This window comes from Callithrix jacchus, chromosome 15 (assembly GCF_049354715.1).
Source record: "Callithrix jacchus isolate 240 chromosome 15, calJac240_pri, whole genome shotgun sequence".
Classification (NCBI taxonomy): Eukaryota; Metazoa; Chordata; class Mammalia; order Primates; family Cebidae; genus Callithrix; species Callithrix jacchus.
In genome coordinates, this window is record NC_133516.1 from 92,122,966 (window position 1) to 92,149,207 (window position 26,242).

The 26,242-nt window shown below is 39.1% G+C and overlaps 1 protein-coding gene and 1 non-coding gene across 34 annotated transcripts in view; one reads left to right on the forward strand and one right to left on the reverse strand.

Moving 5' to 3' along the window:
* ABI3BP (ABI family member 3 binding protein) overlaps window positions 1-26,242 on the reverse strand; it is a 263,790-nt gene that overhangs the window by 207,288 nt on the left and 30,260 nt on the right. The window lies entirely within an intron of this gene.
* Window positions 13,136-13,241, forward strand: LOC118148129 (U6 spliceosomal RNA). The gene has a single exon (XR_004734920.3). It is a non-coding gene; the product is annotated as a U6 spliceosomal RNA (small nuclear RNA).

Sequence of the window (26,242 nt, forward strand, 5' to 3'; positions counted from 1 at the left end):
GACCCAGGCTTAAGACTAGGTGCTTAAAATAGAATTTTATAACATTTACCAAATGTTAGCAAAATCTAACAGAATGAATCCATTTGAAAAAAAGTCTTTCTGACTTTAAATTGCAGAAATAAGAAGGAAGGCTATCTCATAAGTTTTTCTTTATTGGACAATTCTTTCTTTTTGCCTTTGAAACCTAGGAGCTACAGTGCATTTCCCCACTTCACTCAAAACTCTGAACTTGGAAGTGACGAAATGTGATTGTCCTTTGAGTAGTCCAAATGCTACCCATAGGGAATTATTCCCTAGACACTGCAAATATGAATATTGTAATCCCCACTGGTTATGCTCTTCCCCAGTGTGAAATGAATTAATTTAAATGGTAAGAAAGAGAGCCCAGGACACAGAATAACGGACTGGAGTAAGTTGAAGTTGAGATAGTGAACTGTTACATAGGAAAAACTATGAGGCTGAGAAAAAAAAAAGATAAAGAATGGAGGATAAGGCAATTTATTGGTAGCAGGAAATTGACCCAAGGGGACTGTAGAGGGAAAATCCAAGATTGCAGGGCTGAGGTGCCCAGACCGTGAATAGCTCCATAACTGCTGTGACCTGAAGAGGTAACACATTTAATGGATGGGTAGGAATTAGTCAGCTAAAGTTTAAGTGTCTATATTGGGTGAAGAGGGAGGGCAGGAACAGCACTGTCATGTATAAGGAAGAGTATGAACAAAGGTACTGAGGGAGGAAGTAGATGATGGATTTAAGGATCGTAGCAGTGGGATACAGTGGGTTAAGGGGTATGCGGGGAGGCTATAGAGGACAGGGGTCAGATCATGCAGGGGCCCTCGTAGAAAATGTTAAAGTATGTGTTAGAAGCAAAGCTAAATTGTTTTACCCGACAAAGCTACACACAACCCAAACTTCTGAGAAATGAATAATGCAAAATTCAAATCTTAGATGATTAAAAATATGTCCACATGGTAGAAATGTTGCCTCCCAAGTTCTTAGCAACAAGCAGCTCAAATGCTCAGAACAAGATTTGATTTTAGTAGAAAAAAAAGTGCTATGTTTAAAATGAAAAGTGCCAAACATATTTTACAACTAGATTATAGTTTAAATGGAATTCCATCCATATAGGTCCTTATTTCAAACAGAATGTGCTACTATAAAAGTCAGTTGTTATTAATCTGTTTTTAGCCAAAAGCTAGATGAAAACCAAGTAATTGCACTTTGCCATTATTGGCAGAGAGAGCCTGTGAATCAAACTACATAAAACTTACGATATGAATACTTCTGTCTTTCCCAAACCACTTATTTCACGGTCCCTCCAAGGCTGGCAGCACATTTTCATCTCCCTTTCTTCTATCCCAGTAATAGTCCTGCATTGACTTTTTAACTTAAAAAATTATACAAATAATACTGGTTGAGTATCATTTAGCCTAAATATTTGGGATCAGACATTTTTCAAATTTCAAAATTTTTTAGGATTTTGTAATATTTGCATTATACCAGTTGAGCATCACAAATCCCAACATTCAAAATAAAAAATGCTCTATTGAGCATTTCCTTTGAGCATTGGGGATACTCAAATTGTACACATTTATTTTATTTATTTTTTTAAATTTTTTATTGCATTTTAGGTTTTGGGGTACATGTGCAGAACATGCAAGACAGTTGCATAGGTACACATATGGCAGTGTGTTTTGCTTCCTTTCTCCCCTTCACCCACATTTGGCATTTCTCCCCAGGCTATCCCTCCCCAACTCCCCCCCCGCTGGCCCTCCCCTTTTCCCCCCAATAGACCCCAGTGTTTAGTACTCCCCTCCCTGTGTCATGTTCTCATTTTTCATCACCCGCCCAAGAGTGAGAATATGCAGTGTTTCATTTTCTGCTCTTGTGTCAGTTTGCTGAGAATGATGTTCTCCAGATTCATCCATGTCCCTACAAATGACACGAACTCATCATTTCTGATTGCTGCATAATATTCCATGGTGTATATGTGTCACATTTTCCCAGTCCAGTCTATCATCGATGGGTATTTGGGTTGGTTCCAGGTCTTTGCTATTGTAAACAGTGCTGCAATGAACATTCATGTGCATGTGTCCTTATAGAACAATTTATAGTCTTTTGGATATATACCCAGTAATGGGATTGCTGGGTCAAATGGAGTTTCTATTTCTAAGGCCTTGAGGAATCGCCACACTGTCTTCCACAATGGTTGAACTAATTTACACTCCCACCAACAGTGTAAAAGTGTTCCTTTTTCTCCACATCCTCTCCAGCATCTGTTGTCTCCAGATTTTTTAATGATTGCCATTCTAACTGGCATGAGATGGTATCTCAATGTGGTTTTGATTTGCATCTCTCTAATAACCAGTGATGATGACCATTTTTTCATATGATTGTTGGCCTCATATATGTCTTCTTTTGTAAAGTGTCTGTTCATATCCTTTGCCCATTTTTGAATGGGCTTGTTTGTTTTTTTTCCTGTAAATCTTTGAGTTCTTTGTAAATTCTGGATATCAGCCCTTTGTCAGATGGGTAAACTGCAAAAATTTTTTCCCATTCTGTTGGTTGCCGATTCACTCTAGTGACTGTTTTTTTGACGTGCAGAAGCTGTGGAGTTTGATTAGGTCCCATTTGTCTATTTTGGCTTTTGTTGCCAATGCTTTTGGTGTTTTGTTCATGAAGTCCTTGCCTACTCCTATGTCCTGGATGGTTTTGCCTAGATTTTCTTCTAGGGTTTTTATGGTGCCAGGTCTTATGTTTAAGTCTTTAATCTATCTGGAGTTAATTTTAGTGTAAGGTGTCAGGAAGGGGTCCAGTTTCTGCCTTCTGCACATGGCTAGCCAGTTTTCCCAACACCATTTAGTAAACAGGGAATCCTTTCCCCATTGCTTGTTTTTGTCAGGTTTATCAAAGATTGTATGGTTGTAGATATGTTGTGTTGCCTCCGATGCCTCTGTTTTGTTCCATTGGTCTATATCTCTGTTTTGGTACCAGTACCATGCTGTTTTTATTACTGTAGCCTTGTAGTATAGTTTGAAATCTGGTAGTGTGATGCCCCCCACTGTGTTCTTTTTGCTTAGAATTGACTTGGCTATGCAGACTCTCTTTTGGTTCCATATGAAGTTCATCGTGTTTTTTTCCAGTTCTGTGAAGAAAGTCAATGGTAGCTTGATGGGGATAGCGTTGATTCTGTAAATTACTTTGGGCAGTATAGCCATTTTCACGATACTGATTCTTCCTAACCATGAACATGGAATGTTTCTCCATCTGTTTGTGTCCTCTCTTATTTCATTGAGCAGTGGTTTGTAGTTTTCCTTGAAGAGGTCTCTTATGTTCCTTGTAAGTTGTATTCCTAGGTATTTTATTGTTTTTGTAGCAATTGGGAATGGCAGTTCATTCTTGATTTGGCTTTCTTTAAGTCTGTTATTGGTGTAGACGAATGCTTGTGATTTTTGCACATTGATTTTATATCGTGAGACTTTGCTGAAGTTGCTTATCAGTTTCAGGAGTTTTTGGGCTGAGGCAATGGGGTCTTCTAGGTATACTATCATGTCGTCTGCAAATAGAGACAATTTGGCTTCCACCTTTCCTATTTGAATACCCTTTATTTCTTTTTCTTGCCTGATTGCTCTGGCTAGAACTTCCAGTACTATATTGAATAGGAGAGGTGAAAGAGGGCATCCTTGTCTAGTGCCGGATTTCAAAGGGAATGCTTCCAGTTTTTGCCCATTCAGTATGATATTAGCTGTTGGTTTGTCATAAATAGCTTTTATTACTTTGAGATATGTTCCATCGATACTGAGTTTATTGAGGGTTTTTAGCATAAAGGGCTGTTGAATTTTGTTGAATGCCTTCTCTGTGTCAATTGAGATAATCATGTGGTTTTTGTTTTTGGTTCTGTTTATGTGGTGAATTACGTTTATAGACTTGCGTATGTTGAACCAGCCTTGCATCCCCGGGATGAATCCTACCTGATCATGATGAATAAGTTTTTTGATTTGCTGTTGCAATCAGCTTACCAATATTTTATTGAAGATTTTTGCATCTATGTTCATCATGGATACTGGCCTGGAGTTTTCTTTTCTTGTTGGGTCTCTGCCGGGTTTTGGTATCAGGATGATGTTGGTCTCCTAAAATGATTTGGGAAAGATTCCCTCTTTTTGGATTATTTGGAATAGTTTCAGAAGGAATGGTATTAGCTCCTTTTTGTGTGTCTGGTAGAATTCGGCTGTGAACCCATCTGGACCTGGGCTTTTTTTGTGTGGTAGGCTCTTAATTGCTGCCTCGACTTCTGACCTTGTTATTGGTCTATTCATAGTTTCAGCTTCCTCCTGGTTTAGGCTTGGGAGGACACAGGAGTCCAGGAATTTATCCATTTCTTCCAAGTTTACTAGTTTATGTGCATAGAGTTGTTTGTAATATTCTCTGATGATGGTTTGAATTTCTGTGGAATCTGTGGTGATTTCCCCTTTGTCACTTTTTATTGCATCTATTTGGTTGTTCTCTCTTTTCCTTTTTATCAATCTGGCTAGTGGTCTGTCTATTTTGTTGATCTTTTCAAAAAACCAGCTCTTGGATTTATTGACTTTTTGAAGGGTTTTTCGTGTCTGTCTCCTTCAGTTCAGCTCTGATCTTAGTTATTTCTTTTCTTCTGCTAGGTTTTGAGTTTTTTTGATCTTGCTCCTCTAGCTCTTTCAATTTTGATGATAGGGTGTCAAATTTGGATTTCTCCATTCTCCTCATATGGACATATTGCTATATATTTTTCTCTAGAGACTGCTTTAAATGTGTCCCAGAGATTATGGCATGTTGTGTCTTCGTTCTCTTTGGTTTCAAAGAACTTCTTTATTTCTGCGTTCATTTCATTGTTTATCCAGTAAACATTCAAGAGCCAGTTGTTCATTTTCCATAAAGCTGTGCGGTTCTGAGTTGGTTTCTGAATTCTGAGTTCTAACTTGATTGCACTGTGGTCTGAGAGACTGTTTGTTATGATTTCAGTTGTTTTGCATTTGCTGAGGAGTGCTTTACTTCCAATTATGTGGTCAATTGTAGAATAGGTGTGATGTGGTGCTGAGAAGAATGTATATTCTGTGGATTTGGGGTGGAGAGTTCTGTAAATGTCTATCAGGTTTGCTTGGTCCACGTCTGAGTTCAAGCCCTGGATATCCTTGTTGATTTTCTGTCTGGTTGATCTGTCTAATATTGACAGTGGAGTGTTAAAGTCTCCCACTATTATTGTGTGGGAGTCTAAGTCTCTTTGTAAGTCATTAAGAACTTGCCTTATGTATCTGGGTGCTCCTGTATTGGGTCCATATATGTTTAGGATCGTTAGCTCTTCTTGTTGTATCGATCCTATTACCATTATGTAATGTCCTTCTTTGTCTCTTTTGATCTTTGTTGCTTTAAAGTCTATTTTATCAGAGATGAGAATTGCAACTCCTGCTTTTTTTTTGCTCTCCATTTGCTTGGTAAATCTTCCTCCATCCCTTTATTTTGAGCCTTTGTGTATCCTTACATGTGAGATGGGTTTTCTGGATACAGCACACTGATGGGTTTTGGTTTTTTATCCAGTTTGCCAGTCTGTGTCTTTTGATTGGTGCATTTAGTCCATTTACATTTAGGGTTAATATTGTTATGTGTGAATTTGATACTGCCATTTTGATGCTAGCTGGCTGTTTTGCCCGTTAGTTGATGTAGATTCTTCATTATGTTGAAGCTCTTTAGCATTTAGTGTGATTTTGGAGTGGCTGGTACTGGTTGTTTCTTTCTATGTGTAGTGCCTCTTTCAGGAGCTCTTGTAAAGCAGGCCTGGTGGTGACAAAATTGCTGAATACTTGCTTGTTCACAAAGGATTTTATTTTTCCTTCACTTCTGAAGCTCAGTTTGGCTGGATATGAAATTCTGGGTTGAGAGTTCTTTTCTTTAAGGATGTTGAATATTGGCCCCCACTCTCTTCTGGCTTGTAGAGTTTCTGCTGAAAGATCTGCTGTGAGTCTGATAGGCTTTCCTTTGTGGGTGACCCGACCTTTCTCTCTGGCTGCCCTTAGTATTTTCTCCTTTATTTCAACCCTGGTGAATCTGACAATTATGTGCCTTGGGGTTGCTCTTCTTGCGGAATATCTTTGTGGTGTTCTCTGTATTTCCTGCATTTGAGTGTTGGCCTGCCTTGCTAGGTGGGGGAAATTTTCCTGCATAATATCCTGAAGAGTATTTTGCAGCTTGGATTCATTCTCTTCGTCACATTCTGGTACACCTATCAAACGTAGGTTAGGTCTCATCACATAGTCCCACATTTCTTGGAGACTTTGTTCATTCCTTTTTGCTCTTTTTTCTCTAATCTTGGTTTCTTGTTTTATTTCATTGAGTTGATCTTTGACTTCTGATATTCTTTCTTCTGCTTGGTCAATTCGGCTGTTGAGACTTGTGCATGCTTCGTGAAGTTCTCGTATTGTGTTTTTCAGCTCCTTCAATTCATTCATATTCCTCTCTAAGTTATCCATTCTTGTTATCATTTCCTCAAATCTTTTTTCAAGGTTCTTAGTTTCTTTGCATTGATTTAAAACATGTTCTTTTAGCTCACAAAAGTTTCTCATTATCCACCTTCTGAAGTCTAATTCCGTCATTTCGTCACAGTCATTCTTTGTCGAGCTTTGTTCCCTTGCTGGTGAGGAGTTTTGGTCCTTTGTAGGAGTTGTGGTGTTCTGGTTTTGGGTGTTTTCTCCTTTTTGTGCTGGTTTCTTCACATCTTTGTGGATTTATCCACCTGTTGTCTGAGTAGTTGCTGACTTGTCGATTGGGTCTCTGAGTGGATGCCCAGATTGTTAGTGATGAAGTATTTCTGTTACTTGGTTTTCCTTCTACCAGTCTAGCCCCTTCGCTGTATGACTGCTGAGGTCCGCTCCAGACCCTGCTTGTCTGGGGTGCACCTATAGCAGCTGCGGAACAGTAAGGGATGCTACCAGTTTCTTTTTCTGCTATCTTTGTCCCAGAATGATGCCTGTCAAATGTCAGTCTTCTGGATATAGAGGGGTCAGGGAGCTGCTTGAGGAGACAGTCTGTACTTTATAGGAGCTTAAGTGCTGAGCTGTGAGCTCTGTTGTTCATTCAGGGCTGTTAGGCTGCTACGTTTAATTCTGCTGCAGCAGAACTCATTAAAAAAAACCCTTTTTTTCTCAGATGCTCTGTCTCGGGGGTTGGGCTTTCTTTATGAGTGTCTGTTGCGCTGTCCTGCCCAGCTAGGAAGCAGTCTAGGCACTATTTGCCTGCCGAGGCTCTGCCCTGCTGGTGTGAGGTCTGTCCTGTTGCTGCAGGCTCTGCCCTTCTGCTGTGGTCTCCGCCCTGCTGCCACGGGCTACGCCCTGCGGCGGAGTCTCTCTGTTGTGGCGCGTTGCCTCAGCAGCGGCAGGCTGCATCAGCAATGGGAGTGTAATCTCAGTAGGGGCATATTGCCTCGGTAATGGCAGATGCCCCTCCCCCACCGAGCTGCACCGTCCTGGGTTCAGCTGTGCCCGCAGTGAAACTCTCCACCCAGAGCGTTTGGAATCGCCATTTTGTTTGTCCCACTGCGCTGGCCCAAACGCCATTTCCCTGAAATCTCCTGGCCTGGCTCACTGTCCAAGTCCTGTTCAATCAGATGGATATGCCAATCTGCCCTCTCAAGTCTCAGATTGCCGGTTAAACAGGGCACCCGGACCAGTGCGCTTTGTGTGGAGTGCTGTGGAGCGCCGCTGCGCTGTAGTGCCGGCCACTGGCCTCACTGGCCGCCGGCTGCACCAGCCAAAACTGCTGCGCGGGTGTCCCATGTCTCTTTTATACCTGGGAATTTCCCCGTTCTGTGGGCAACAAAGATCTGTCTGGAAATGCGGCCCAGACTCACCCTCCACGCGTTCACCGAGAGCTTCAATCCTGGGTTGTTCTCACCACACCATCTTGAGTTAGTCTCCCACATTTATTTAAATAAGAAATTTAAGAGAGTTGGAAAAGAAAATATTTTTAAAAATTATTCAACTAATATGCAGAGAAATTTTCTGTAAAGTTGTTTATGTGTTCTTCCAGATATTATTTCCTGAGAATAATATGTATTACAGTCTATAAAAATAAGCTTATACTCTAAGTGCTGTTCCATAACCTGCATTTTATACATGTAAGTATTTATATCTTCATTTTTAATGACACTATTATCTTTCAATTAATTCAATGGAATTTTTCTTTGATAGTAGGTAAACTGACCCTGTATCATCTCAATGAGTTAGCAGAGTTTAACAAGCATCTCAAATTCACAATTGAAATTATTTTATTTTTATTTAATTATTTATTTTTGAGACAGAATTTTCACTCTGTCACCCAGGCTAGAGTGCAATGGTGTGATCTTGGCTCACTGCAGCTTCTGCCTCACAGGCTCAAACAATTCTCGTGCCTCAGCCTCCCGAATAGCTGGGACTACAGATGTACACCACCATGCATGACTGTTTCTTTTTAAGTAGAGATGGAGTTTTGTGATGTTGACCCGGCTGGCCTTGAACTCTTGGCCACAAGGGATCTGCCCACCTTTGCCTCAAAAATTGCTGGGATTACAGGCATGAGACACCATGCCCAGCCCACAGTTGAATTTATTTTGGTGAAATTTGGGATAAGGTATTGATCTCATAAAGTTTGAGCTCAGTTTTGTTGTTGTTGTTGTTGTAGCTGTTTTTGTAGAGATAGAGTCTCACTCTGTTGCCCAGGCTGGAGTGCAGTGGTGCGATCTCGGCTCACTGCAACCTTTGCCTCTTGAGTTCAAGCAATTTTCCTGCCTCAGCCTCCCAAGTAGCTGAGATTACAGGTGTACACCACCATGCCTGGCTAATTTCTTTTGTATTTTAGCCGAGATAGAGTTTCACTATGTTGCCCAGGCTGGTCTCAAACTCGTGAGCTCAGGCAATCCACCCACCTCGGCCCCCCAAAGTGCTAGGATTACAGGCATGAGCCACTGCACCTGGCCTGAGCTCAGTTTTTTAAAATCACATTTGAGGTCTGTTATGTTGAATCCACAGGACAATTAGATAAGCTCATTGTCTTATTTGTGAGATAATTGCTAAAATTTTTGGCTATGGGAACACTGATATTTCCATAACCTTGAGATTCCTCATCTGATCCTATAAGGAGTGGTGTTTTGAAGAAGGATTGCATCGTGGAATGTAATGGGCCATAGGGTTTGGAGCTGGAAAATCTGTATTCAAGTCCCAAATTAAACCTGCAATTGTCTTTTTGTTCAATTGTTATATGGATAATTCTATATTATTATATACAATTGTCACTTTTTCCCCTGTAAAGTAGTATTAACCATAGAACCCTCTCAGAGTTGAAGGGAAGATTAAGGGAAATAGATTGTGAAAGGCAGCTTTCTGAACATGAAGCTCAGTGATGGTTGTTTTTTTATCTGACTATCCATGGTTTCTTTTTAAAATTTCGGTGTACTTTGAATTTTTAACATTCTTTGTTTTTCACCCAAAAATTAATTTTATATAAACATTGTTTATATGCAGATTGTAAGCTATATAAGGATACTGTCCCTAGCACAGTGCCTTAATTGAATAGAAAGGATATTCAATTAATATGTTTTGGATGAATGAACAAACACATACAATAGTTTTTTAAAATGGAAAATATTGTGCTTGATAGGAAGTAATGCTAAAATAAGCAAATGAGTCTCTTCAAATAAATTGTACTGTGCTGGAGGATGTAGACTTGTAAGAGTTATTACTCAATGTACTCAATACATTCTACATAGAGGAAGGAGCTGCATGCAGAGGCAATTCAGAGCAGCACTGACTAGTTAGAAACAAGTGAGTCAGGAATGGTGTCACAGAATAAGTGGCATCTGATCTGTGTCTTGAATGTCAAGAAGGACTTGTCTGGCAAACAAGAATAAGAAAATTTCAGACTGAGGAAAAGTAAAGATGAAGGCTGAGGTGTTGATATCTGTGATAATCCATTCTGCGATATTATATAAGGTGTAAACTATCAAAATCTCTTTGTGATAATCCATTCTATGACATTATATAAGGTGTAAACTATCACAATCTGTTGTGATAATCCATTCTACAACATTATATAAGGTGTAAACTATCACAGTCTCTTTGTGATAATCCATTCTACGACATTATATAAGGTGTAAACTATCACAATCTCTTTGTGATAATCCATTCTACAACATTATATAAGGTGTAAACTATCAAAATCTCTTGCTGGTGAAGCACTCTTTTCATCTACTCTCTTTTAAAAGTTAGTATAAGGTTATAAATATCTAATGGCATTTCACATCATTTCCACAAGGAAATCTTTCTCCTAAGTAGAAAGTTATTTCTAAGGGCTCTAGTCATCATGTGCATGTACTTGATCGCTGTGGTATCTGTCCTTGAGCAGGCATCTCATACTAGTCATTCATCATGTCATGACAATGTATTTTATGGAGCTGAGGCAACGTGGCCAGGGATCGTTACATCAATCCCAGCACACTAAATTCAACTGAGGATAAGCTGCACCCAAAGCCTCTCTAAAGAACACCGTGGACTAGTTCTTAACATTCATCTGTGACACTAACTGTTGACAGGAGAGTGACAAAATATCTGTTATTTCCCACACCAGCATTAGAAGAATTTCAATGGTTTTAATGATTTTTAAAATGTCTGAGGTAAGTCAAGTGCAGATTGGAGAATCCCATGTTTCAGATATTTGCTTAAAGTTCTCATTTCCCATAACTTCTCTATAGCACTCCAGACCTCTGGCCACCCTAATGCATCTGCCCTCACATGTGTATACAGGTGTGTGAGCACCATTCACCCCCCCACTCCCAACACCTTGATTTTGCTTAGTGACATAATGGTATCCTAATTTCCATTTTCTTTTTTTTTTTTTTGAGACGGAGTTTCGCTCTTGTTACCCAGGCTGGAGTGCAATGGCGCAATCTCGGCTCACCACAACCTCCGCCTCCTGGGTTCAGGCAATTCTCTTGCCTCAGCCTCCCGAGTAGCTGGGACCACAGGCACACACCACCGTGCCCAGCTAATTTTTTGTATTTTTAGTAGAGACGGGGTTTCACCATGTTGACCAGGATGGTCCCGATCTGCTGACCTCGTGATCCACCCGCCTCGGCCTCCCAAAGTGCTGGGATTACAGGCTTGAGCCACCGCGCTCAGCCCTAATTTCCATTTTCTATGAAATCTCTATCTCTCTCCCTTACTTCTCTTCCTCCTCTGGCCCTCATAACATGGCAATCCACAAGGGTTCCATCTCTTGCTCCTTAGAGAACTCCTTTTCAGTCAAAGCTTCAATCATAACTTAGCAGCTAAGTAGTAAGTAGCTTAGCCGATTCTGATATCTGAACCTTGATTTCTGAATATTCATGTGGCTCCAGTCCTATAGGCTTTGTGAACCACTGACACTTTGATTGATGTGTCCAGGCTCCAACCATCATTATCTTCCTCAAACCAGTTTACTTCTCTACCATCCGTGATGTGTCACAGTCCTAGGCACCCTAGTCACAACTGAGGAGTCAGCTTTTATACACATCGTACTACAAAACCTGCATAAAACATGGAGAAATCAAAACACAAGGATGTCTGTGACTTTGCTTCATTACCATCCTGAGGACTTGGAGCACTGATTCTCTCCTGAAAGGCTAAACTTCTAATTAAAAAGTGAATTTTTTTCTTGTTTATTTTTTACTTTAAGTTCTCAGGTACATGTGCAGATTGTGCAGGATTGTTACAAAGGTATACACATGGCATGGTGGTTTGCTGCCTTCATCCCCCCATCATCTACATTAAGTATTTCTCCTAATGTTATCCCTCTCCTATCCCCCACTATCCCTCCCCTACCACTCCCCTCCCCCAACAGGCCCTGGTGTATCATGTTCCAACAGACACTCAAAAGAAGACTTTTATGCAGCCAACAAACATATGAAAAAAAGCTCATCATCACTGGTCATCAGAGAGATGAAAATCAAAACCACATTGAGATACCATCTCACGCCAGTTAGAATGGTGATCATTAAAAAATCTGGAGACAACAGATGCTGGAGAGGATGTGGAAAAATAGAAACAGTTTTACACTGTTGGTGGGAGTGTAAATTAGTTCAACCATTGTGGAAGACAGTGTGGTGATTCCTCAAGGACCTAGAAACAGAAATTCCATTTGACCCAGCAATCCCATTACTGGGTATATACCCAAAGGATTATAAATCATTCTAGTATAAAAAGTGAATTTTCTTTTTTTCCTTCTCCTTGACCACTTTGGTGCAGGTCATCTTGAGCCCAAAATCTTATTATAACAGAAGATGCTCTTAAGGACACCCCATATATAGGTTATGGTTTCATTTCATTTAAATCACTTGCAATGAGTTGTAAATAAATCAATGTTTTCTATCAACTCCTATCTCACCTTTCTTAGCCCCATCCAACAAGATTACTCTTTACTAGCTTTAGCTCACCCCATTTGTACACAATTGAATAAAATCCCAGCTCCTCCTGATGGTGTTTTGGTTTCTAAGGGGAAAAGGCATTTTTATCTCTTATCTACAAATAATCCCTTAAATTTTGGCCAAAACTGTCTTCCTTCCAGATCAACTCATCTCAAGAAACAACTTAAGTTCACAATACCTATTGGACAACATGGTGACTACAGTTAGTAACAGTGCAGTGAATCACAATTCAAGTATACATGAAAATTGCTACAAGTATATTTTAAGATACAAAAAACATCATAGGAAGTAATTATCTTGTTTAATTAGCTTGATTTAGCCATTCTACAATGTATACATATTTCAAAACATCCTGTCATATACCATAAATAGATATGATTTTTGTAAATTAAAAATAATTAAATAAGGAAAATAATGTTTGCATTATTTTGATGCAATATATACTGCATCAAAATCTCTTGCTAGTCACTCTTTTCATTTACTCTTAAAAATGAACACAAGATTATAAAAACCTAATGTCATTTTGTACTAGGATAAATCAAATACCCTAATTGTAGTTTGGTATAAAAACATCAGGGAATATGCTCTTTGATCTATTAATATGTACACAAAACATTTAGATTCCTTTTAAATTAAAAGAAACAAATAGGTATTTTATAATTTAAGAAAATTGTTGTGCTGGCTTTGGCATCACATACGCTAAAGTTGGAAGAAGACAGAGAAGATTAGCATGGCTTCTGTGCAAGGATGACATGAAATTCGTGAAGTGTTCCACATTTTCATAAATAAAAAAATATAATTGTAAATAAGATATATTAAAAAAGAAGTATTTTCAGGGAGAGGCCCATCAGCAAAGCACTAAGATACTGAGGACATAAATACAAAACCATCTCAATTGTGAATTGCTGGTTTCTTTTTTTTAAAAATTATACTTTAAGTTCTGGGGTATATGTGTAGATTGTGCAGGTTTGTTACATAGGTATACACGTGCCATGGTGGTTTGCTGCCTCCATCCCCCCATCAGCCACATTAGGTATTTCTCCTAATGTTATCCCTCCCCAATCCCCCCAGAATAGGAACAGACACTTTTCAAAAGAAGACATTTATGCAGCCAACAAACATATGAAAAAAAGCTCATCATCACTGGCCATTAGAGAAAGGCAAATCAAAACCTCATTGAGATACCATCTCATGCCAGTTAGAATGGCAATCATTAAAAAATCTGGAGACAACAGATGCTGGAGAGGATGTGGAGAAAGAGGAACACTTTTACAGTGTTGGTGGGAGTGTAAATTAGTTCAACCATTGTGGAAGACAGTGTGGTAATTCCTCAAGGACCTAGAAATAGAAATTCCATTTGATCCAGCAATCCCGTTACTGGGTATATATCCAAAGGATTATGAATCATTCAATTATAAAGACACATGCACACATACATTTATTTCGGCACTGTTTACAAAAGCTGGTTTCTCTTTTATGCATTCTAGATGAAGTTTCTATACCGTCTTTCCTTTTATTTCTGTAAAATTCCACTTAGCTACCCTGGGCTGTTTACTTGCTCTATTTTATTCACCCTGACTCTCTCTTTCCATTTCCAGCTTCTAAAACGTCATCCTGTATCCTCTTGATGTTATCTTTGATTCTTTTCACTTTTCAAATATACTACTCTCAAACCCATGTAGAATGGCCTCACTCCTTTTTGGATAAATGCATTTCTGGCCTCAAAACAGTAAGCAATCTTGTCTCCTGTGCCTAAATAACATCCACAGGCTTGGCCTGAAAAGACCGGCCAGTCTTATCCATTTTCATAATTACCAACCTCATCACCTTTCCAATCCATCCTTCCCACTATTTCCAGGTTAATCACGGCACAATACTACTTTGTTAGGTTATCTCTTTCCTCTTTCCCTGCTGGACAAAAACAGAGCAGGTGACTCCTTAATGCTCACAGAATAAACGTCAGAATAAGGCTATGCTCATAAATGAAGAAAAAATGTCATAAAATAATGTCATAGGCACAGGCTAAATGTCTATGTGAAAATGAGTAAGACACTACGTCACACATCAGTAGTGAGGGATACTGATCTACAAGAGTTAACTCTAACACACAATAAGAGTTATAAGCAAAAAAATTATATTTACAAAGGAAAACAAGGATTTTTCTGAGGCATTTAAGAAGATAATGTTGGGAACACAACTCAGAGAAAGAAATACCATTTTTTTTTTTTTTTGCCCTCAAAGAGATTACCAGACAGTTAGAGAAACTATCGTTATACAAAGCAATGTTTTACATTTATTGAATTTAGAGGTAGTGGATATTACTCTCTAGGGAAAGGTTCATGGAGAAGGTGAGACTTCAACTTAGCTTTGGAAATAAGAGTCAAATAAAAGGCAGGACTTGAAAGAATGTTTCAGGTAAAAAAATGGTCGTAGCAGAAGCCCATGTTGAACTGCAAACCCTGTACAAAATTTAAAAAAGCAAATAGACCAGTTTGATTCAAAAGAAAAGACCATGTTCATAGGTACTTGGAAACTCAGAGGTGAGAGGAACTTAAAAGTAATTATGTCTATTCTCCCAAATTAGAGCATAGACACAATTCTTGGGGCCAGAATGTAGATTAGCTCTTGGGGCCAGAATGTAGATTAGCTCTTAGGATGAACTGTCTTTCTTACTCCCAAAAAGTCTTTCTTACTTTTTTTTTTTGATTTATGAAAAATAAATTTATTACATAACACCTTGTTTTTAACAATGTTCAATTATTTTTTATTCAGAATACTTGTGTCATTCATGTAAAATAGCTTGATACAGTACATTGTATGTTATAGGGTTTTTTTTTCCTCAAAAATTCTAAGGCTCTCCTATTCCTTCTCCTTTGCTGAAGTAAGGGCACCCTAAACAACGTGCGAACAAGTTTTCAAAAGGAAAATTAACTGAACAGAATTTTAATAGCACTACACCAACCAGCTTTAAAATCAGGACGAAAATATTTGAATTGGATGCCGCACCTTTTTAAGGAAGTTTTCATTCATGCTTTTTTCATCTTAAAGCATGCTCACAAATCAGCAACACCAACAGGAAAAATAAAACACTGTCTATGACAATCATTTTAGTTTGTTTGCTGAACCAAACAGGTTTATATCAATGACAACATATTTAATTACTATCCAATAGCAGCTTTAATACCAGTCAAGTCATAGATTGAAAATAAAAACAAACTTATAAGTTGGAAGTTAATCTTTGGGAGTTTTGAAACCTTTCTGGAGAAACTATATGGCTTTTTGTACTTTCAAAAAAATCCAAGCAATATTCTTGGTCAGAAAACACTGATTAATGTAGAAAATGAATCAACCCACTGATAAGACACTAAAAAGAAAGGTGTACCAAAATAATCTCATGTTGAATCTTGGTTATTCTGTTAACATATACTGTATATTTCAAGTACCAGTTAAACTTTGTGTTTGTGTGTGTACTATTGGTCAGATAATGTTGTTACACTGAAAAAATTCACCACATACAAAGACAAATGCTTGCCCCTAGCACATTCACAGCTTCAACTGCTACAGACTGTCACTGAAAAAAATGCATTGGTCAGTCTGAACCATGTCAAGTAAACTATGGAAGTAGCAAATCCACAACACAAACTGTGCTAGCACTTTCTTTTCAAGTCTAACTCCAAAATAGGTACAACTTGGAAGCCACTACCCCAATCTGTGAAAAATGGTGGAACTTGGCTACTGGACATTTTGAAGATGTGGTTGTACAGTACATTCTCATGGCCCGTACCAGGTTCCCGCCGAGAGCTGCACAGTCAGCCCTGCAGCATTCGCAACAGTGCATGGACAAGTTCATTTAACAAAGGTCCAGATATAGTGACCTCTAGGCATTCTATTTCTGATGCTCATCAGAACATTTCCTCTCAAACATAGCATTTAGAAATAGACATGAGCGATTTACTTTATTTTTTTTTTTTAGACAGAGTTTCGCTGTTGTTACCCAGCCTGGAGTGCAATGGTGCGATCCTGGCTCACCACAACCTCTTCCTCCTGGGTTCAAGCAATTCTCCTGCCTCAGCCTCCCGAGCAGCTGGGACTACAGGCACGTGCCACCATGCCAAGCTAATTTTTGTATTTTTAGTGGAGACGGGGTTTCACCTTGTTGACCAGGATGGTCTCGATCTCTTGACCTCGTGATCCACCCACCTTAGCCTCCCAAAGTGCTGGGATTATAGGCATGAGCCACCGCGCCCAGCCCGCTGTTTACCTTTTAATCGTTATTTATTTATTTATCTTTTAATTATTCAGAAATAATTCAGTGGTCATATGAAAGACATTGCTATTTTCTAATGTGGCGTAATAAACCAAAACTTGGAATCAGCAATACAAACAGGAAGCATTCACTTCAGACCAAAAAGACAACAACTCCAATTTTTTTTTTTTTGGTAAATTATAAAAAGGACAAAGAAGGCTGGGAATCATGCAATCTTGGAATTACCCTTTGGATAGAATTTCACTGGCTATCAGTCATGAAATCCCTTCTAACCAATTTAAGGCTTATTTTCACTTACATGCGCTTCCTTCAGTACATTTAGTTTTAAAACAGCTATGCCCTGGCAGCCTCTCCTCATTTCTTATCCTTTTCCTCTATCCTTTGCTGTTATGATTATTTAAATAAGTAAAGTAGCAATAAACTATGGTAAAAATGGCAGGTACTTTATAATATAAGTCTCAGTCACGCCCTTCAAAAACATGTGGTATGAAATCAACCTAGATTCAAACAGTTCCACAGACCTTTACATCACACATGGATGATCTTGGTAGATAATCTGAGCGTGAAACTCTTGTTTGAGTGGCAATGGATTAGCTCATCTGGATTATTATTAATGGGGTGGTAAACCCTTTTCCCCTACAATGCTGGGCTCCAACTAAAGCCCCAGATAAACTGTCATGTAAATCCACAAGATATAAAGGCACACATGGAAAATGCCTATTAGAAGCTCTCATTAATATCAAGAAACAGTACGTTACCACCAAGCCCAGGGCAAAAGTAAATATGTGTGTCATCCCTTTAATTTTTTAAATTTTGTCTTTTTTAAAAATAGAATCATAAAGCTCAACTAGCAAGGGATTGAGCAGGAACAGTAAGACCTGTCTCCTCTCATAAAATCAGCAAAGGCACTCTTACCACCACACAGAGCAGTCAGCACGTGTGTCATCAGGCAGAAGTGGAAGTTTTGATGTTGAGAATCCCAGCTGCATATTTCTAGCATGAGGGGCTTCCTGTCTGCTCAGTAAAACAATAGATTGGATCCAAGAAAGGAATGCGGTCCTGTCTCAGACAGAGCTCCAAGTACGATACTCCATGCGTGTCAGACGGGTGTCTCAACAGCATCATCAGAGAAGGGCAAGGCACAGGGCTGGGTGGACTTTTTAAAAAGTAAAGATGAACTTTCCCGTCATGAATGACAGTGCTGATTCAGTTTCCCTTTACAATATGTTCATTGGCACTATTTTTTTTTTGCCCTGTAAATGATATTGGATATTTCCATGCATTTAGCAACTATTAACTATAGTGGCAACCATATTAGATGTTTGACTTATGTGTTTCTCTTCTTCATAAGAGTTTAAATTAGACTATTCTCTGCTTGTATCCTCCATTGTTTGGATAGTATTTTTTATCTCTCCCATTTCACAGACATCTTCTAATTAGAATTCTACCATACAACAATAAGTAATAGTATATTAACAATACTTTACATGTGGAACCTTTGGCATCTATCTGCAAATCTGTGAGGAAGGTCGGTATTTCTTTTTCTTAAAATCATTATAAAAATCTGGTCACTCATTTATTTAACAAATATTTACTGAGCACCTAGAATATGCAAAGCTCTCTTCTATAAGCTGAAACAAAACAAAAAGTGAATAAAACAAACAAAAAGGCTTATTTTTGTTGAGTTTGTATTCTAGTGAGAAGAGATAAATAAAGAAATAATAAGTAAAACATATGGCATGTCAGGCCGGGCACAGTGGCTCATGCCTGTAATCCCAGCATTTTGGGAGGCCAAGGTGAACAGATCGCCTGAGGTCAGGAGTTTGAGACCAGCCTGCCAACATGGTGAAACCCTGTCTCTACTAAAAATATAAAACGTAGTGAGGCATGGTGGCAGGTGCCTGTAATCCCAGCTACTCTGGAGGCTGAGGCAGGGAGAATCGCCTGAACCCAGGAGGTGGAGGTTGCAGTGAGCTGAGATTACACCACTGCAACAGAGCAAGACTCAGACTCTATCTCAAAAAAGAACAACAACACACACACACACACACACACACACAACCAAAAACAAAACAAATGGCAGGTCAAATGATGGGGCAGATACCACCACTGTTTCTTGATATTGGATTCCCCTCTTATTTCTGAGCACATGAAAATTGTATGTCCTCATCTCTTGAAATTAGATATAATCATGTAACTAATTCCAACCAGTAGGTTGTGCACAAAAGGGATATAAACCATCTCCAGGCCAACTCATTAAATTGTTGGTGCCAGACCCTCCAACTCTATTCTTCCCCTCCTGCAGGGAAGCAATTGACCAGATAGAGCCTGGGTCTTGAGTGGCTACAAGAACAGAGGCCTTGGTAAACATGTCATTGAGCAAAAAGTATATGTTTGTATGTTTCCAGGTCTTTGAGTTTGGGGATTTGTTGCTGAGACATAATCAAGTCTAACCTAATGAGCACAGAGGGTGATAAATGCTGAGGAGGAAAGTAAAGCAGGCAAACAGTGAGGAACAGTCAGGGTGGGAAGGGGCACAATCTTTGATAGAGAGGGGAGGAGGCTTCACTTTAGAATAAAGCCCTGAAGGAAGGGAAACAGATCGTAATAATGGACCATTCAGATATTTGGAGGAAGAACATTCTAGGCTACTGGAACACCAAGTGCAAAGACCCAGAGAGAGGAACATGCCTGGTTACTGCGGCTATGAGAGGATGAGTGAGGAGAAAACGGGAAGAGGTGAAGCTAGAGGTAACTGGGCCAGATGGATAGGGCCTTAGAGGACATTGAGGGAGTCTGGCTTTTACTCTGTGATTCCAAGTTAGTAGAGATTTTTGAGCAGAGAAATGATTGAGATCTGATTTATGTTTTTACAGAATTACTTTGGGTGCTGTCGGGAATATTCTGAGAGCCAAAAACAGGGAGACTATTCAGGAAACTCTGGCAACAATCCAAGTAAGAGATGGTGGTAGTTCAATCAAGGTGGGAGAGAATGTGAATAAGAAAGATAGAGAAAAAGCTTTCTGGATAAAATTTGAAAGCAGAGCTAAAAAATGTGTAGATGAATCAAAGGAGAAATTTATGAGGAGCTACAGATGTCTCCTGTTTTATTGTCCCAGTAATGGAAAGAGAGAGTTGTCTTCAGTTGATTTGGGAAAGACTGGAGGATAGGGAAATATGGGGTAGAGGCATTTAGAAGCTTGGTTTTAAATATGCTAAACTTGCATGTCTATTAGAAAACCAAACAGAGATGTTAAGTAGGGAGCTGGATAAATGAATCTGAAGTTGAGGGGAGTGGTCAGGGCTAGAGATATAAATTCTGAACTTGTTGGTGTTCAGATGGTATTTAAAGTCATAAGACTAGATGAGATCACCAAGGGAGGGACAGCAGATAGAAGAGATCCAGGAACTCAGTCCTGGGACACTCTAGTTTAAGAGACTGGTAAAATGAGAATGAATCAGCAAAGGAGAACTTAACAGCCATCTGTGTGAAAGGAGGAAAACCAGAACAACGAGGAAATGTGAGCCCAGAGATGTTAAGCTACTTACTAAGGAGAATCAAACCTTAAATTTGACTCTGGCTTCCCCTGTTCACAGCTCCGCTCCTGATGCAGGGATTGTTAGGTTCTTAGTATAACTTCTTATTATTGATTGTGGAATCTATCGTTAAAATAGTCCAAGTTAAGTTGATTCATGGATTGATACGTGATAAAGATAAAGCATCCAGTTTTAATCCTTGGAGATTCTTGATATTTAGAGCTGGAGGAAAATGATAAAACAAGTGACACTGAGAAGAAGTAGGTCATGAGGTAAGAGAAAAGACAATGGACTTTTGGAATCCATAAGGAAAAAATTATGTATTTGATGAAACAGAAATTGGACATTATCAAATGCTGTTGACAGATTAACTAAGACAAGAACAGAGTTGGAACTTATCCCAAATGGACTGTATTCTGAATATAAGACAATGAGTTTGACTGTAAGTCTCACCTGCTGGTGAAGATAGGAAATACACGTATTATTAAAAATAGTCCAAATTGAGAAATATGTGGCTGGTGCTAAAAACAGTAAGTTGACTAAGAAATGAGGAGAACAAAGAAGAGATAAAGTGAGTGAGGAGAGAAAAAGCAATGGTTGGAACAAATGTTGGCTTTGCTATCTTGCTTCATTAGGGCAAATGTACTTTGAGGATATATTTAACCAGAGGGACAAGCAACAGTATTTTACCTAGGAAATTTTATCATACAATAAACATCCTGTAATGTATATACCGGAAAGCTAATAAAAGGAGGAAGGCAAACCTGCAGTTTTAAATCGTGAAAGTGTCCTAAAACTTCTGTAAAACATTGAACTTAGGTTTCCACTTAGGATGTAAACATTATTCCCACCTTTGCAACAAGCAAAAAAGAAAACAAACAAAAAGCCACCACACAATCTTCAAATTTGTAATCTTTCTAAAACTGATCAAAGAGCTAAAGTTTCCGGGAAACATGAAATCGACAGGGGCATATCTGAAGAGAGATGCCACTGGATGCTATAGAAGCTACTAAGATAAATTTGGTTAAAAGTTTTAATGAATTCCTAAAAGCCTGGAAATGTAGACTATCATTCAAATACAGAATCCCTGAGAACCAAGGACACAAAGGGAGTTTTCATCCACTTGTGGGCTCTTCATAGATCCTTTTATCTTTCCGACGACACATAAGCCTAACCCCACAGAGGGAGGAACAAGCATCTTGTGGCTCTAGGACACAGGTGAAGATCCACTGCAGCTGGAACAAGGGAACAGGAAAAACATGCTCTGTTCCTAAGGGAGGGATGGGAATACCTTCTAGGCCACACCATTAGAGACCTTCCACAGAGAGTGAGAAACCCCACTCCTAAGACCCAGAACATGGTGCCTGCTTAAGAATAAGGCTGAATCAGAACAACAAAAAGACCCCTCAGTGTCCTATCAATAGGTTAATAAGCACTGAATAACAAGTAACAGTAGTCTATTGCCAGAGGAGCATGTAAAGTTTGGAGAAAAAACCTTATTTGAGGTGTAGGCTCAAAGGGAAGATCCAAAGCCGAGGGTAGGCTAGAACGGACATTTAAAAATGCTCTCTCGTAAATCAGTCTTGACTTTATAAGATAATTCTAGAGAAATGTGAAGCCTGTGGTGCACTCAGGTAGCCATGGCAACAACATAATGCAAAGTCAGTTCAACTAATGATCCAGTTGTCTCAACAGACCACATTAAAGGCCTAACAAAAAAAAATGAATGCGAATTTTCAGGCGTTAAAAACTATTTCCCTCAGTGTCTACTGTCCTACATAATGTCTACATATAACTACACAAATGTCAGTTTTTAAAAATTGTATTTGCAGAGAAGCCAAAGAGAAAAAGTTAACACCGTCAAGAGACAAATCAATCAACATAACCAGATTTTGATATTGGATGTTGTTAACATCCAATGTTAACTGTCACATGGGGTATTTAAAATAACTATGATAAACATGTTTAAGGCTCTCATAGAAAAGGTAGACAGTATGTATGATCAGATGATAACTTCAAAAGAGATAAAAAAGGATAAGAAAGAATCAAAGTGAAATGTCAGAAATGAAAAAATAGAGAATTAAAGAACAAGGAATGAAGATATTTTAAAGTAGGGCATTCAGGAGGGGTAATAGGAACCAGTGCAACATGCATGTAATTGGAAAGTCAGAAAGCAAGGAGAGAATTGAACAGAAGAAATGTTTGAAGAGAGAAATAGTTTAAGAATTTTAAAAAATAAATGATAAGGCCAGGAGCGGTGGCTCATGCCTGTAATCCCAGCACTTTGGGAGGCTGAGGCAGGCAGATCATGAGGTCAAGAGATCAAGACCATTCTGGCCAACATGGTGAAACCCCATCTCTACTAAAAATACAAAAATTAGCTGGGCATGGTGGTGCATGCTTATAGTCCCAGCTACTCGGGAGGCTGAGGCAGGAGAATTCCTTGAACCCAGGAGGCGGAGGGTGCAGTGAGCCGAGATCGCGCCACTGCACTCCAGCCTGGTGCCTGGTGATGGAGCAAGACTCTGTGTCAAAAAAAAAAAAAAAAAAAGAAATGATGAACACCAAATTACATATCCAAAAGGCTCAGAGAACATCAAACGAAATAAATACAAACAACAATAACAACAGCTAGACACATTGTCTTTAAACTTCTGAAAAGACAAACACTGGAAGAGGACCAGGGAAAAAAGACGTATTACAGACAGAAGAATAAAGTATGTTAAACAGGAAGATTCTCAAGATTATCTGTCTAGGCTCAATCTAATCATGTCTCCTTAAAAGCAGAGAACTTTCCCTGGGTGCAAGCTGGAGATATGAGGCAGAAAGGAGGTCAGAGAGATTTAAAACATGGAAAAGACTCAACCCATGAGGAATTTAAGGATGAAGGAAGGGAACACCATGATATGAAATGTTGGTGGCTTCTAGAAGCTGAGAATGACATCCAGGCAACAGTCAGCAAGGAAACAGGGTCCTCATGTAATGATCAGGTGAAATTTACTTCTGCAAAGAACCTGAATGAGCCTGGAAGTGGATTCTCACCCTCTGCTCCTCACAATATCCCAGCCTCCAGATAAGAGCCCATGCCAGCTGATACTTTTATTTCAGCCTTGTAAGACTTGGAGCAGAGAAACTAGTCAATCCCATCCAGACTTTTGACCAGTGGAGCTGTAAGATAATAAATTCCTGGGTTTTTTTGTTTTTTTCAGACGGAGTCTTGCTCTGTCATTTAGGCTGGAGTGCAGTGGCATGATCTTGGCTCACTGCAACCTCTGCCTCCTGAGTTCAAGAATTTCTCCTTTATCAGCCTCCTGAGGAGCTGGGATCATAGGTGTGCACCACCACGTCCAGATAATTTTTGTACTTTTAGTAGAGAACGAATTTCACCATAGTGGTCAGGCTGGTAAACTGCTAAGTTGGTGGTAATTTGTACGGCCACAATAGAAACCTAATATAGTGTCTTTTCATCAGACCACTCAAAGGCACACTTTATAAATAGCAAATCACAACAAAGTCAGCCCTACTACCAACAAGGCTAAAGAAAGAGTTGGCTGGGGCCTGAATTCAGGAACTGAAACACTATCCCCAAATATACCTCACCCCAGCTGCTCACTATCATGCTTGAATTTCCAATTTGAAATCACAGAGTCAATTTTAGAGACACAAGCTACGTGTGTTAATAACAAACAGAAAATGAGCAAGAAATATTCTCTCCCAGGGTGTGAAGGTTCACTGTCGAATGGGGTGAGGTTGACAGGAATAAACACTATTCAAAAGACTGAGAAACGAAATGATTTCCCATTTCAAAAGAAATGGTAGCATGAGAGGGAGGGTCGGAGAACATAATATGGGCAAAGGAGGAGAAAAATCCTAATTCATAATTAGATCTAGACCAAGTCATGAACTCAGATCCAGATATTATTACTGCTATTATGATGCAAAAAGTCACACGCTTGTCCGAAATTCCACGTTACACAAATCAAACCATTAAGACATTCCTATGTAAGTCAGCCACAAAATTACCTTCAATAAATCTGTTCCACTTCCAAAGGATCCCAGTCTTTAACCACAGTCTCTTCTTGCTTGTTAAACTACTTTCATCACAGCCGCCCTTAGACATCATTGAAAAATAGCCTTCATGGATGTTTTTCACTTCCTCCGAAACTAGCAGCCTCTTCCATGGTACATGGTTAGATTCCCTGGCCCATCACTGAATTGATATTCTTGCCAAACTCCAAACACTTAGCTTACTTTTTTCCCATCACATCCTTCTGAAGATATCTCAACTGTGGGTAAGCCCAACAATCTGCTTTCATGGCACCTGCCTCCAAGTGGCAAACTCTACTGAAGAACATCACATAGTAGAATAGACGGTATAAGTATAAATTCATGGTCACTAATCCCAAGTGGTTTCTCATTCCTCTTTCCAGGTCATTCTCGTCTCCTCCCATAACTTTGTCAAATTTTAGCCCTTTCCTCTGACTTCTGTTTCCTCACTTGGCAGACTGTCTCTTCAACAGAAAATTGAAGTCATTGGACAGAAAATCCCACAAATTCCCACTTTTAAACCTATAAACCTGTCTACGTCAGCAACCATGCCTCTCCTCTCCTGTTCTGCATAACAGCAATTCTCTGTCCCTTTAGCTAACTACTCATTCTCCTTTTTTCCTAAGGAAAATTACACTATTCGATGAGTTTCTTTCAACTTGATCATTATCTTTGACAGTTAAAACACTCAAACCTTATCTTAAAAAACAACAGTATATTTAAAAAAAAAAGATACTGGATTGCAAAAAGACTTCATATGAAACAAAAGTAACAAATGATGAATGTTTATGCTGATTACATGTTGAAATATTATTTTGGACATATTGAGCTAAATAAAAGATGAAAAGAAAAACCAACAGTAACATACCATTGCCCTTCTCTGACCTTACATTCTCTTCCAGCTCTTGCTCCCTCTTCTTTCCTTCAGAGTCAACATTCTCAACGTTGTGTTTACTCACTGGTTCTCTTTCCTTGTCCCCTCAATCCACTATGAAATACCTTCCGTGCCAGTTACACAAATGAAACACTCTGTAAGTTCAGCAGTGACTTCACTAGATTCACTAGACACTCTTCCTTTTACTTAAAGATTAGCATTCAGCACTGTTGACCACACCCTCCTTCTTCAAACATTCTCCCACTTCTCTGACTGCTCTTTCCTGTCTCTCTGTAAACTCAAACTCCTCTACCTGGTCGTTAAATACTGGAGGAGCTTGGGGCTCATTCTGAAATGTTTTCATAGTGATTGCATTGATTTTAGTAACTTGAATTATCACTTACCCACTGATGACTCCTAATTTGTAGCCCTAGTACAGACCTCATCCCTGAGTTCTAGACTTTTATGTATGAAACAGCCTGCTCAGCATTATTCACTAAGAAGTCCCAAAGGCACCTCGACTCAGTAAGTCTAACACTGAAGCCATACTTTTTGGTCCTACGTCTGACTCTCAGAAGAGAGTACAGGAAATAACCATCACTCATGTAATGATGGTGAAAACTACCCACTGGTAATACTTATTCTGAGTCAGGTATTGTGTATATATGTTAACCCATCTAATCTTTATTATAGCTATGATGTGGCGAGTGGTACCATCTCCACCTCCATTTCAAAGATGAGAAACGGAGGCCTATGGCGGTTCAGCAATCAGCCCAAAAGCACACTGTTAGTAGGTGGCAGCGCTGGGATTTGAACAAAGGCAAAATTATGATTCATATTCTCAGCCACTACATTTTTTCAGTGCTCAGTATATATGTAGGCTAGAAACCCAGGAGTCATCTTTGATGCTTTCTTCTTTTCCCCTCAATATCTGATTGTCAAATCTGTATATTTTCACCTCCTTAATATCTTACAAATGTATTCCTTTTTTACTTATCAGCACTAAATTACCACTAGTAAGCATCAGTAGTTCAAGTCACCACCATCTCTTACTTTA